This window comes from Bufo gargarizans, chromosome 8 (genome assembly GCF_014858855.1).
Source record: "Bufo gargarizans isolate SCDJY-AF-19 chromosome 8, ASM1485885v1, whole genome shotgun sequence".
In the NCBI taxonomy this organism is placed as follows: Eukaryota; Metazoa; Chordata; class Amphibia; order Anura; family Bufonidae; genus Bufo; species Bufo gargarizans.
The window spans coordinates 128,823,751-128,838,207 of record NC_058087.1 but is presented as its reverse complement, the minus strand read 5'-3'; the positions used below and the strand labels follow the sequence as shown (position 1 = coordinate 128,838,207).

The following is a 14,457-nucleotide window of genomic DNA, read 5'->3' as shown; positions in this document are numbered from 1 at the left end:
GGATACGCCCCCACTGTCTGATAGGTGCAGGTCCCACTCTGCAATTGAGTCCAGGGCCCTGATTTCTCATACCTTAACTCCAGAATTCTGGATTGACAGGGTCAGGCCTGCGTTTGTCTCCTCCTGCCGGCCCTGTGTGCTGGGGACATCTTGCGACTGTGCTCTCAGTGGCACTCAGCATTGGCAAGTGAAGTGGCGTGTGGCGAGGTTATCATCATCAGTCATCTCGCCACTAACGTTACGTGTGTGACTGAGTGCTTACTGAAGTGGCAGGCAGTGGTGCTGGAGCTGAACTGACAATCCCAGGGGCCCACCGAGGATTTCCCCGGTGGGCCAGTCCGAGCCTGCGTATACTGTCTGTGGAAAATGTCAGTAAAAGGTGGAAATGTCAATGGGCCTGACACAACATTAGGCCACTTTATCACCACAGTATTATGGTTCCCAACATGAAAGATGAGCACATCTTACCTGCACATGGGGGCAGTAAACAAGCAGAAGATTTCTGTTTCTGTACCTAAAATGCATCACAAAAACATAATTTTTGGGGTATTGCTGTGGTTTTGATGAAGATCTCATATTTAATTTGAAAAGGGTGAAATCCGCAGCTAAAACCGCAAACATAATTGACGTGCCATGGATATGGAAATCTGCATGACAGGTCAATTTCCACACAGAAAATATCTACAAAGCATACACAAGGTTTGTCTGTTATACCAGGGACGGACTGGGAGCTTAAAGTGGCCCTGGAAAAAAATCTAAAAGGGGTGCCATGCTGTAGGCGGGTGAAAATTGACATAAGGCGGGGCAACACAAGTAGAGGGTCAGCAATACCATAGCGCAAAATACTGTCCCTATCTGTACTACGCTGTGGTTCTGTACTGAAATCCCCATGGAAAAACCGCACGTATTCGGCAAGGTGTGCAGCTGCTCTTACGTTTGTGTAGGTTCCACTGCTGGTTTCGCCTGGCAAATAGCGAGCATGTGAGAGTAGCTGAGTAGTTTCCAAGGCGTCCGCCTGGTGGCGCTGCACGCACACCGCCGGCTTGGGACAGGGGCGGGGTGATGCGGCCGTGCTAGGTGGGTATAGAGGCTGGGATAGATGCGGCTCCGCTCCCAATACTGGCCTCTCTGCGAGGCAGCAGGACAGGAGTAGAGGAAGTGCGGCGTCTCCATTCATTCACCCGCAGGATAGTGACTGGCGGCACACAGTCGCAGGGAGCTGAAGCGCTGGGTTAGCCTGGAAGACGCGGAGCCATCTCTATAAGGTATCACATGCAGTGAATGAACTGGTACGACTTGTGTCCGGTCTGTGCACATGGCTGCTTCTATTGTGCCATCCACGTGTCTCGGGATGGGCATGGACTGGGCAGTAGAGGTCCTCAGAGACCCTGGGCCGGCCAGTAACCCTCCACACCCCGGACAAGTAACTTCTTATGGCTACTGATGAGTGACGTGTTCTGAGTTGTTGAAAGTCCCTTTGTTTCCAGTGCAGAGACCTGGATCCAGACTGGGATGGAGGGGTGAGACCCAGTGGGTGCCACTTCCTCTGGGCAGAACAGATGGTACCCCACACTAGACTGCCAGATAGTAGAATATTGGGGCGAGAGATGCGCCTCTTTAGTTTCAGATCCATTATGACCTGACATGTCCAGTAATGACAGCCGTCCTCATGTGAAGGGTCCATCACAACTTCTTACAGCATCTGCCCTACAAATGCAGACTTCTGTATAGGCTGACAATGGTGACAGCTCTAGTGGGGTTGATGGGCTGTGTGTGGTTGAGGAATGATTGTGTTCTGGTCAGAAATATCACATCCTGTGACGGACCCTACACCGCGCATGCTTGGATGTAGGGCGATGTTAGACTTCTTAAACCATAGGTACATATCTACTTGAACATGATGTTGAAAAAGCATCTAGAGGTCTTCTGTGGAGCATCTGGCGGGGCTGCTGCTGAGGGACACCTTATACCTTCACACCTCCATGGGGTGATTTCCACTCTGTGTTGTTTCAGGAACGCCAAGTCTTGAAATGGATGTTCTGGCCAAGAAAACATCTTAATCCTGAGTTTCAAGGAACGTCTGGAAAAGCTGCTAAGCTTAAAATTGCAGGCTGTGAATCACCGTTTGCTTGCAGTGCGAGAAGAGCTTCCTTGTCCTAATTAATATCAGGCATGTTTCTAATTAGCAAGGCTTCCTGACGGGTGTGGGGGTATACGTTTTCTTTGGGTTAACTGTGCCTATTAAAAAAAATGTTAAGTTTTCCGTCTCCTGCTGCACAAACTGATGCTATGACGGGGAAGGTTCAGAGGGTTTTGGGCATGGTTTTCAGTTCTAATTTGTTGCCGAATATGCGCTGAAACCGCTTCCCATTGTTCTCAATGGCAGGCTGAGGGTTTAGCCCCACGGTTTTCAAGAATTTTCTAGGTCCATTCTTGGCGTGGTTACCACGCAGACACCTTGAAACGCTGCATTGGGAACCTTCAACATTCAATGGAACTAAACCTAGAGCGAGTCCGCGTGAAAACCCAGAGCAGAACCTGCGTCGCAGTACAGCAGTTTCTGATATATTGAGGACTTTGCTGTGGACAACATCCTGTGTGAACCTATCCTGACAGTTTATTAACCTTTGTGTAGATGGAGGACCCATGAAAGAACTGCTAGTCATTCCATTCAGGTAGTATGCCTTATCCAGGGTCTCTGCTTGGGTCACCAGAAAAGATGATCCACTTTCAGTTCTCAAAAAGATTAGCTTGATTATAAGGGCTCTACATAAAACTCTGTAATGTTTGAGGGTTGCTAATAATGGCGCCTATTACCAGTGCATTTGTACATGAGGGCACTAGCTGCAGGTCTTCAGTTCGGAGTCGTCTGTCTGGTTGGTTTTCTTCTATTGTTTCACGTTACAGAACGACCGGTAACACAATGCTGCAGATCTGACTAAACAAAGCAGAATGCAGTTTTCATTTTCCGTGCCTTGTACAGTTGGATGAGGGGTGGACACTGCCAGAAGGGCTTGGCATTCATTGTATTATGTACCTCTGGCGAAGGAGGGGCCGCACGGCAGACAGTTTGCTGGAGGGGGATGTTTTTGGGAACTTGTGATAAGGCTCTTTTCTCCTCACACACGTGGATAGAAGCAAGCCAGTGTAAACCTTTCATTTCATCACCTTCGCTTTATAGACTTTACAGATATAAGAACGTTGGGGGGACATTTATCAAGCGCCTTCGCCTCTGTCGTCAAAGTTGAAAACTTTGTTTCAAGCCTCACTTGAAGAAAAGTGTCTTTGGGGAGCTTTGTCCCACGCTCTCCATTTTAAAGCACAGTCGGCATGGTAGTGGACAGCTCGGCTCCCATTGAAGTGATGAGCGTCATCTACTACTGTGTAGTCTTACCCTGGGTTCACACCTGAGCGTTTCTGAGACACGCGTATTTGTCGCGCGTTTTTATGCGCGTTTTTTGCAATAGTAAACGCGCGTTTGTGTGATTGACTGCAGTGTTGTCCAATGAGTCTATGGGCCAAAACGCGCGATAAACGCCCCCAAAAAAGCTCAAGAACTTGTTTATGCGTCGGGCGTTTTACAGCGCGTTCAAACGCGCTGTAAAACGCTCAAGTGTGAACCAGGGCCATAGGGAAGCATTGGTTTTCACGTGTTGAGCATTTTACAGCGCGTTTGAACGCGCTGTAAAACGCTCAGGTGTGAACTTAGGGTTAGGGCCGACTTCCAGCAACAGAGATGCACAGAACAGCTGATCAGCGGGGGTGTGGGATGTTGGACCCATGCGAATAGCTGGACAACCGCTTTTTAAGAGAGCGTGTGTAGTGCAGACTCTCTGTGGCCCAGCAAACTACACGGAGCGACATCATAATAATAATTTATTATTCTGACCTTCCTGAGCCCACACTGATTAGGGGGCCGCCACTCCATCCTCTTTGATGGGATGCAGCTGTGACGTAATGTTTTGGATCCAGCAGTGACCACTGCAGCCAACCATTGGCCTCAGTAGAGTACAGCATTAACCTTTGAGGCATATCACCACTACAGCCAAACACCACATTACTGCTGCTGCCTGGTGAAGAGCAGCAATGCTGGGAATGTGAGTTTAAGGCCCCAATCACATCACCGTATTTTCAGTCCTCATCCGACACGCATTTTTTTGCTGATTGGATGCTGATCCATTAATTTTACTGGATGAACGTGGTGTGTGCTGTTGACATCTGTATGTCTGTTCCATGGCACCCACAAAAGAGAGAGTGCGCAAAATGAGAACACATGGCCGGTATCCGTGTTTTCTGCATTATCAATTTGTGGTCTGCAACAAACGGATACTGTTGTGTGAATGGGGTCTAAGTGTGTGTGTTTTTTTTATTTTGTATCCATTTCACATCCATGAAGCATCAGTGTTTAAGTGTGTCAGTGTTTTGCCCTCAGTGTCATCCATATTCCAGACACTACTCAGCTGAAAATCTATTTTTAAAAGAATCCCTTATCAGTGGTCAGAGAAAAATGGACCAAGCACAGATGCCATTCGAACTGTCGTTAATTTCCACAAACCCATAGGGCTGTTTCACACGAGCAGATGCCGCGCGTGTCATCCGCTGCGTGAAAGAGAGCCAAGCCCCGCACTGGACAGCAGAGACACGGAGCAATAACATGATTGATAATGCTCCGTGCCTCTCACAGTGAGATAAAGTTGTCACCGTGATTTTGTAGTAAAAAGGTCACAGCGGCAAAGTGCATTATCAGTCAGGTTACTGCTCCGTGTCTCTGCTGTCCGGTGAGGGGCTTGGCTCTCTTTCACCAGCGGATGACCTGCATGGCATCCGCTCGTGTGAAACAGCCCATAGATTATCAATGGTCTGGATCACATAAGTAGTGCATGCCTCCGTGATTTATTTTTTATTTTTTTCATTGACCCACTGTCAGTAAAAAATACTGATATGTGAACAAACACATTAGGCCTCGTTCTGATTTCTGTTTTTGAACCTGTGCTGTCTGTATTTTCCATGTTCAGCACAGTTCCCATTAATTTTAAGGCCTTGTTCACATTTCAGTGTCCGTTTTAACATCTGTGAAAAAAGAAAAAAAAGTCAAATTCCCAGCACCACCACGGACGGAGCAGCTGCGGTACCTAAGCGAGCACTGCGTCGCCTTCAATGTTTACCGCTTTGTATGCTGGTTCAGGCTGCCGGATTTCTTCATACTAATGTGAACCTAGAGTAAATCTTCCCATTGTGTTGGTTTATGGATTTTGGTGTGCTTGTGAAACGCAGTGTACACTTGGCTGGAATCACACATGCAGCTTAGAGTTTGTCTTTTTTCGATACAGTCAGATGAATCCAGTAGGGAGGAGAAGCTTATAAGGGCTGCCGCTGCGTGAAAGAATGCCAAACCCCCGCTCCGGGCACGGATTGATTGATAGTGCCTCTCTGTGATTTACTTTTTATTACAAAGTCACAGTGCGATAAAATGGTCACTGTGAGCCCTAAGGGTATGTTCATAAATACATGTCTTAAAGGGGTTGTCCTGGTTCAGGGCTGAACCCGGATGTAAGCTCCCCTTCACTCCTAAAGAGTGTAGGATTGGAGCATGTCGTTGCTCTGATGCTCCCTTTGTCTTGTGTCCTGGTGATGTACTGGGCTTCACAACACACTGCTGGGCAGGGACTTCCGCCTATCAGGGCTCCCAGTGATGTCACCGGCTCAACACTGTCCTGAGTGGTTTTAGAGGCGGGTATCACTAGTACCAGCCTCTAAAAGTCCCCGGACAACCCCTTTAAAAATCCAATGTGTATTTTGTATTTCTGTCACAACGGAGCGGGGATCGCTGTGGCTGGAGGACCCCAGATTTCCCAGGGTCTGTCCACCACCAAGCGTTAATCCCCGCCTCTCCCATAGAAGTGAATGGGAGCATGCCGTGCATGTGCGGCCCATGCTGCTCCCATTTATTTCTATGGGGCAGACGGCAATAGCTGAACCAGCGACGCAAAACCAGCGGCAAGGAGGCGGACCAGCAGTAGCTACAGTGGTCACAGTCCACATGCCCTGGCCCAGCGAGGGAGAGCGCAGGCGCGGGATCGTGCTGGGAGAGGAGGGCGACGCAAGGGAAGATAAGGGCAGGCAGAGGCTGGGACAGGGATCTGAGCAAAAGAGGCACAGCAACCTGGGCTCCAACTAAGTGAACGCCGCCCCTGGGCACTTGTGAGCCCTCATTTACATACGAATGTCTGTCTGTTTTTGCCTCGGGTGAACTTCACCAGAACACATCAAAGGTACCATTTGAATCCTCTACAGTTATGCTACATCGCTATGTAAGCGGTCTATAATGTCAAAATGTGGTGACAGTCCCTTTAATCCATGCTGTATAAACTAGAACACAAACTGCCATTTGCTGAAAACATGATTATATGTGCCTAAGAACACTTGAACATACCCGTGGCTGTGTCGTTTCTCCTTTTCAATGGAAGGCAGAGGTGAAGATGGTGGAGGGGTTCACACGGAGAAGAGACATGTGGTTGCGGCTTTAAACCGCTGCCAGCGCTTGGTCTGCTATTGGAAGTTGCCAGTGCCTGATCTAATGGACATTGGTAAGGCTACTTTCACACTTGCGGCAGGACGGATCCGACAGGCTGTTCACCCTGTCGGATCCGTCCTTCCGCTATTTCGCCGTGCCGCCGGACTACTGCTCTGTCCCCATTGACTATAATGGGGACGGGGGCGGAGCTCCAGGGCAGCACGGCGGAAGGCCGCCGGATTAAAAGTCTTGCATGTCCAGCGGCCTCTCACCGCGAACTGCAGTACTGCGCCGGAGCTCCACCCCATCCCCATTATAGTCAATGGGGATGGAGCGGCGGCATGGCGAAATAGTGGAAGGACGGATCCGACAGGGTGAACAGCCTGTCGGATCCGTCCTGCCGTAAGTGTGAAAAACCACTGTACAGTCCATGCAGTTTTAGTACTGTACACGCTCAAGTCTCTTGACAGCATCTTAACATGCAGCCGATTTTTGTTGCATAACATTTCTGCAACTTCATTCATCTGAATGGGGTTGTTGGTGGTTTTGGTGGCAAGCACCATTCGGAAATTTTCCACAACCATCGACCATTCCACGAGAATCTTTTTTTACTATTGCATTCAGTAAGTCCTCTTGCGCACGAATGTATTTTCTTTTCGTGTCCGTTCCGGTTTTTTTCTTTGTTTTTTTGGACCGTATGCGGAACCATTCACTTCAATGGATCCGCAAAAAAAATAGAAGTTACTCTGTGTGCATTCCATTTCCGTATGTCCATATTTCCATTCCACAAAAAAAAAATAGAACATGTTCTATTGTCTGCATTACGGACAAGGATAGGACTGTTCTATTAGGGGCCAGCTGTTCTGTTCCGCAAAATACAGAATGCACACGGATGTCATCCATATTTTTTGTGGACCGCAAAATACATATGGTTGTGTGCAAGAGGCCTAAAGGTGTGTAATGCACATAGGAGTGTCACAAAGGGAACGACTATTCCAAACAGGAAATTATAAAAAGTAAATTAATCATGTAAACCAGTGACTGTAGCAATACTTCTGGTGACTTCACAGATGTGATGCACCCTGTAGTCGCCTAATTTCAGGAAATGACTGTCCTACTTGACTACACTTGTTTTTTGTGTACTTTCATATTTGACAAAACTGCTCCCTGAAAACTGTTAGAGGTTCTGCAGTTCTTTTAAACTTATGAACTAACCTCTGGATAGATCATCAGCATCTGATCGGCGGGGGTCCGACACCCAGGACCCCCGCCGATCAGCTGTTTGAGAAGGCAGTGGTGCTGGCAGTAGTGTTGCAGCCTTCTCGCCCAGTGAAGTTACGACCTAGTATCCCTGCCCTGAGTGTGGCTAAGCTCTGAACATTGACTTCAGAAGTCATTTGCATCCCTTGTTCCCAGAGTTGAAGGAGCATGTATGGCCTAAGCCTCCTCACACCAATCTGAGGCGCTCTCCATAAGGAGATATAGTACCCCACCAAATCCAAATCCTTGAAAGAGCCCTGAGGAGGGGATCCTTATGTAAGACTTATGGAAAAGAGCTGTAAAGGTCCCCAGTGATAATTTTTATTTTTATTTTTTCCCACTGGTTGTCACAAGAAAGACTTTGTTCCTTGTACAGCAATAATAGGATGGTGGTGACGATGAGCTTATACAGTGCTCCAGACGGAAAAAAAATAACAAGGAGCCATTGGCTCCTAAACAAAAAAAATTAGGAGCCAAATAACTTTTTATTTTTATTTTTTTTCGCCAAAATGCATATAATAAAAAAAAAAGGACTTGACGGAGAAGATGAGACGCAGGTCACAGTAGTGAGCCAGCACTACATATAGGAGAATACAGCACCACATGCCTCTCACATCCAGTGACCTATTTTGGGGGACAAGGTGACTAAAAATGAAGAATTGCGCGTTTTATTTATTAATTTTTTCTGTTATTGCCTTCACTAGAGCGGAAATATTTAAAATTTTAATAGCTCACATTTTTTCGGATGTGGCGATATGTAATATGTTAAAAAAATGTTTTAATTTTATATGTAAAATTGGGAAAGGGGGTGATTTTTTTTTTTTTTTTTTTTAATTTTTTTTTTTATATTTTAGTATTTTGGTGTTCTTTTAACTTTTTTTTTTTTTTGAAACTTTTTTTTTATTTAATAACCATTTCGCCCTTTGGGGCCTCTAACCTGGCTCTTTTCATCCCTTGTCCTATTCACCCTGATAGAGCTGTATTGGGGTGACTAGGACTTCACTCTACCTGCTGTCCTGTGCATAGTACACACAGCAGCAGGCAGATTACCATAGCAGCCAGGGCTTCAGTAGCGTCCTGGCTGCCATGGTAACCGATCGGAGCCCCGGCAGTGTAATCTGCTACTAGAAGAAAATAAAGTTCAGCAGCTTTCACCTGCCCCACCTTCACCTGTGAACCCGTGTCAGGCCCGGGTAACGTATTGCAATATGGCTGAAGAAATCCAGCTCCACTTTGGTAAAGGAAAAATGTATTTTGCTTCCGGTAAAATCACATCCAGTTACAAAGTCGTTGTCTACATGTTTCGGGCTACTGAAGACCATTCGCGCCCTTACTCATGACATGATGTAATCTGCTACTGCCACCAATGGAGGAGGCCTATGGCCACTGCGCCACCAATATTACTAATAATGGGGGAGGGAGGGCTTTGGGAAGGCGCACTGCGCCACCAATGAATTTGAGTAACCCTTTCATGACCAAGGGTCATTGATGCCCCAGTGCCCAGGTCAAAATTTACAAATCTGACATGCGGCACTTTATGTGGTAATAACTTTGGAACACTTTTACTTATTCAAGCCATTCTGAGGTCGTTTTCTCGTGACACATTGTACTTCATGATAGTCATTATTTTGAGTCAATATATTTCACCTTTTATTTATGAAAAAAATCCATAAATTTACCCCAAATTTTTAAAAATTTCTAATTCTCTGCTTTTAAAACAGAAAGTGATACCTAATAAAATATTTATTACTTAGCATTCCCCATATGTCTACTTTCTGTTCGCATCATTTTTGAAGTCACAGTTCAGGTTTGAAGTCACTTTGTGGGGCCTACATAGTTGATACCCCCATACATGACCCCATTGTAGAAACTACACCCCTCAAGTTACTCACAACTGATTTTACAAACTTTGTTAACCCTTTAAGTGTTCCACAAGAATTTAAGGAAAATGGAGATGAAATTTCAAAATTTCACTTTTTTTAATAATTTTCCATTTTATTACATTTTTACTTTTTTTTTTTTTTTTTTTTTTTTCTTTAACACATTTAGGGTTAACAGCCAAACAATACTCAATATTTATTACCCAGATTCTGCGGTTTACAGAAACACATCACATGTGGTTGTAAACTGATGTAAGGGCGCAGAAGGAAAGGAATGCCATACGGTTTTTGGAAGGCAGATTTTGCTGGACTGGTTTTAGATGCCATGTCCCATTTAAAGCCCCCTGATGCACCCATACAGTAGAAACTCCCAAAAAGTGACCATGTTTTAGAAACTGGGGGATAAGGTGCCAGTTTTATTGGTACTAGTTTGGTTTTAATTTCTCTATATTACATTTTTTGTGAGGCAAGGTAACCGAAAAATGGCTGTTTTGGCACCTTTTTTTTTTTTTTTTTTTTTTTTTTTTTTTTTTTTTTTTTGTACAAGATTCATCTGACAGGGTAGATCATGTGCTATTTTTATAGAGCAGGTTGTTCCGGACGTAATTATATCAAATATGTCTACTTTCTTTGTTTGTTTTAGTTTTACATAATAAAGCATTTTTGAAAAAGAAATTATGTTTTTCTGCTGTCAGGGAAAAGGAGAGACACTGGCGTCTCCTCCTCTTTGCTCTGAATGTTGAAAATACCGGGGGCCACAGCGGGCGAACGGAGCGGCGCCCAGGAATAATAAGTGCACTTTGTTCCCTGGGCGCCGCTCTATGTAGCCTGCTACTAAGTTAATATTTTTTGGACCCGTGAAAGGTCCCTACACAAGTGTCCGCGGCAATTAACGGTTTAAAGTTAATTGCTGTGTATCGCATGCCCTGTTATTGAGGCCGGGTCTGTGATACCGCTGCCTATACTTGTATTAAAATGTTTTACATTCATTGGAGCAGTGGCCACAGCTCCTCCCTGCTATGTCCCCATTGGTGGCAGTGGTGGCCACGTCACGGTGGGGAGGGACTCCCTCCTTCTCCACTGTGCTAGTGAAGAGAACTTTGCGCGTACCATGTTCTTAAACTGATAATAGGCTGCGTGGCGGTCCAGTCGCAATTTTAAGGTGCATTGGCGACCGTTTTGGTCATGATCTTGGAGCCCTGTTATAGCAATGGATGTTAAGCATTTCTTTATACTGTTTATTTCATATGACCCTCTTATGGTGTTGACAGTGGGAGCAGAGATTTCTTTCTAGAGAAATTATGAACCCATGTTGTTTTTTGTAATTGTCAAGAACGGTATACAGTATTACAGATTTTCTTGCTATGGTCGGAATTCTGCACTTCATCGTAAGAATCTATGGGCCTGTTACATGGTCTCATTTTCTAATCCAGTTCACCCAGTTTTTCACCCATTCAAGCCACTACTCTCTGCTCTGCACTGATGAGGGGCAATCACCCTAAGGGTTCATTCACACATCCGTGTGTGTTTTGCGGATCCGCAAAACATGGACAGGGGCAATGTGCGTTCCGCATTTTGCTGGCACTAAGAGAATATGCCTATTCTTGTCCACTATTGCGGACAAGAATAGGACATGTTCTATTTTTTTCCGGATCGGAATTGCGGACCCGGAAGTGCGGGAAATGTATGGGTCTGCAATTCCATTCCGCAGAATGCGGAATGGAATTGTGGATGTGTGAAAACAGCTGTCTGCAGATGAGGTCCTGGCTTATTTTATATCCAAGTCATGTCTCAAGGCTTAGTTAAAGAGCTGAACGTTGACTTGTAGGATAGCTGTCTTACATCTGGTGGCATTAGAGGCAGAGCTTGTTAAGAGCTCATTTGCATCCCTTTCCTCCCGTCATTTTCTAATAAATGCTTTAAAAACATGTCAGATGTTCCTCCCAAGGAATGCGATTTACGGTACATCTTTATTACCATGTACATACAGATGAATGCTCTATTTATCTGTGCATCAGTCTTTCAGGCAGTTTTAGACAATTTCAATGAATATTTCTCTGCCAGCTTAGTGGTTGCCTGGACTGAACTGGTGGGCTGTAATATATTTACTGGACAATTAAAGGTGTTCTGCACTTTGTTTAAACTGATGATCTATCCTCTGGATAGATCATCGGATTCTGATCAGCGGAGGTCCAACACCCGGGACCCCCGCTGATCAGGTCTTTGAGACTTTTGAGAAGGCAGAAGAGCCGCGGCCTTCTCAATGTTTACCGCAGGCCCAGTGACGTCACGACTAGTATCACTGGCCTGGGCGTCGCTTAGCTCTGTTTACTTGAATGGAGCTTAGCTGCGCCCAGGCCAGTTGATACAAGTCGTGACGTCACTGGGCCTGCGGTAAACTGTGAGAAGGCCGCGGTGCTGCTGGAGCACAGATGCCTTCTCAAACACCCAGGACCCCCGCCGATCAAATGCTGATGATCTATCCAGAGGATAGATAATCAGTTTAAACAAACTGCAGAACCCCTTTAATCTTAGGGGATGTTGTGTAAAAACATCTACTAGAGTTCCAGAAGAAAAGCTTTGTTCTCCCAGTCTGGTAGAACTTACAGTCTACAAATGTCTACTCCAGATGAAGAGTGGTAAATGGCAGTTCTAGTAAGATATCTGCACTTCAGGACAGGAATGGGTTTCCTCCTGCTCTTATGTACAGATAATACAAATACTGCTAATTACTGAAATTGCTTTTGTCAAACAGTTATTTTGTCGGTGGCCACCCCTAGTGTTAGGAGCATTCTCATGTTCTTTATGGTAAAGTATAGTCAACAGATGTATTGCATTAAATCCATCCTAGGATCAGGAGATTGTACAGTCATGGCCAAAAGTTTTGAGAATTGCATAAATATTGGAAATTGGAAAAGTTGCTGCTTAAGTTTTTATAATAGCAATTTGCATATACTCCAGAATGTTGTGAAGTGATCAGATGAATTGCATAGTCCTTTGCCATGAAAATTAACTTAATCCCCAAAAACTTTCCACTGCATTTCATTGCTGTCATTAAAGGACCTGCTGAGATCATTTCAGTAATCGTCTTGTTAACTCGGGTGAGAATGTTGATGAGCACAAGGCTGGAAATCATTATGTCAGGCTGATTGGGTTAAAATGGCAGACTTGACCTGTTAAAAGGAGAGTGATGCTTGAAATAATTTTTTCTTCCATTGTTAACCATGGTGACCTGCAAAGAAACGCGTGCAGCCATCATTGCGTTGCATAAAAATGGCTTCACAGGCAAGGATATTGTGGCTACTAAGATTGCACCTCAATCAACAATTTATAGGATCATCAAGAACTTCAAAGAAAGAGGTTCAATTCTTAAGAAGGCTTCAGGGCTTCCAAGAAAAGCGCCAGGATCGTCTCCTAAAGAGGATTTAGCTGCGGGATTGGAGTGCCACCAGTGCAGAGCTTGCTCAGGAATGGCAGCAGGCACATGTGAGTGCATCTGCACGCACAGTGAGGCGTAGACTTTTGGAAGAATGCCTGGTGTCAAGAAGGGCAACAAAGAAGCCACTTCTCTCAAAAAACAAACATCAGGGACAGATTTATCTTCTGCAGAAAATATGGTTAATGGACTGCTGAGGACTGGGGCAAAGTCATATTCTCCGATGAAGCCTCTTTCTGATTGTTTGGGGCATCAGGAAAAAGGCTTGTCCGGAGAAGAAAAGGTGAGCGCTACCATCAGTCCTGTGTCATGCCAACAGTAAAGCATCCTGAGACCATTCATGTGTGGGGTTGCTTCTCATCCAAGGGAGTGGGCTCACTCACAATTTTGCCCAAAAACACAGCCATGAATAAAGAATGGTACCAAAACACCCTCCAACAGCAACTTCTTCCAACAACAGTTTGGTGAAGAACAATGCATTTTCCAGCACGATGGAGCACCGTGCCATAAGGCAAAAGTGATAACTAAGTGGCTTGGGGACCAAAACGTTGACATTTTGGGTCCATGGCCTGGAAACTCCCCAGATCTTAATCCTATTGAGAACTTGTGGTCAATCCTCAAGAGGCGGGTGGACAAACAAAAACCCACTAATTCTGACAAACTCAAAGAAGTGATTATGAAAGAATGGGTTGCTGTCAGTCAGGAATTGGCCCAGAAGTTGATTGAGAGCATGCCCAGTCGAATTGCAGAGGTCCTGAAAAAGAAGGGCCAACGCTGCAAATACTGACTCTTTGCATAAATGTCATGTAATTGTCGATAAAAGCCTTTGAAACGTATGAAGTGCGTGTAATTATATTTCACTGCATCACAGAAACAACTGAAACAAAGATCTAAAAGCCGTTTAGCAGCAAACTGTGTGAAAACGAATATTTGTGTCATTCTCAAAACTTTTGGCCACGACTGTACATACACAGCTGTCAGTCTGTGCATTAACTCACTTCACCATTCACTAATGTTATGGAGTTTGGATTTAGAAGCATAAAAGGGTTAAATTCCTGAAGGCCAAAAATATACAGTGCGTATAGTTTTCAGTGTTTTTTTTTTTTTTTTTACTTTTTCATTTTATTTTGCAGCCTTGTGCTGAAATAAAAAGATCAAATGATCAAATTTTTCCTAATTAATTTGCACTCAGTACCCTATAATGGGAAAGTGAAAACAATGTTTGGAAATCTTTGCCAATATATTGAAAATGAAAAACTAAAATCTTGCATTGACAGAAGTATTCAGATCCTTTACTCAGCACTTAGTTGAAGCACTTTTGCAGAGCATGGACTGGCCATAGACCCTACAGGGAAATTTTCTGGTGA

The 14,457-nt window shown here is 44.9% G+C and overlaps 1 protein-coding gene across 3 annotated transcripts in view; it reads left to right on the top strand.

The window, feature by feature from the left end:
• The first annotated feature begins 1,103 nt into the window (after positions 1-1,103).
• MYO1B (myosin IB) overlaps positions 1,104-14,457 on the top strand; it is a 222,487-nt gene continuing 209,133 nt past the window's right edge. For all 3 annotated transcript variants that reach the window (XM_044302812.1, XM_044302811.1, XM_044302809.1), the window contains exon 1: positions 1,104-1,265. The gene's annotated coding sequence lies outside the window, so the exon portion shown is untranslated. The remainder of the gene's footprint in view (positions 1,266-14,457) is intronic.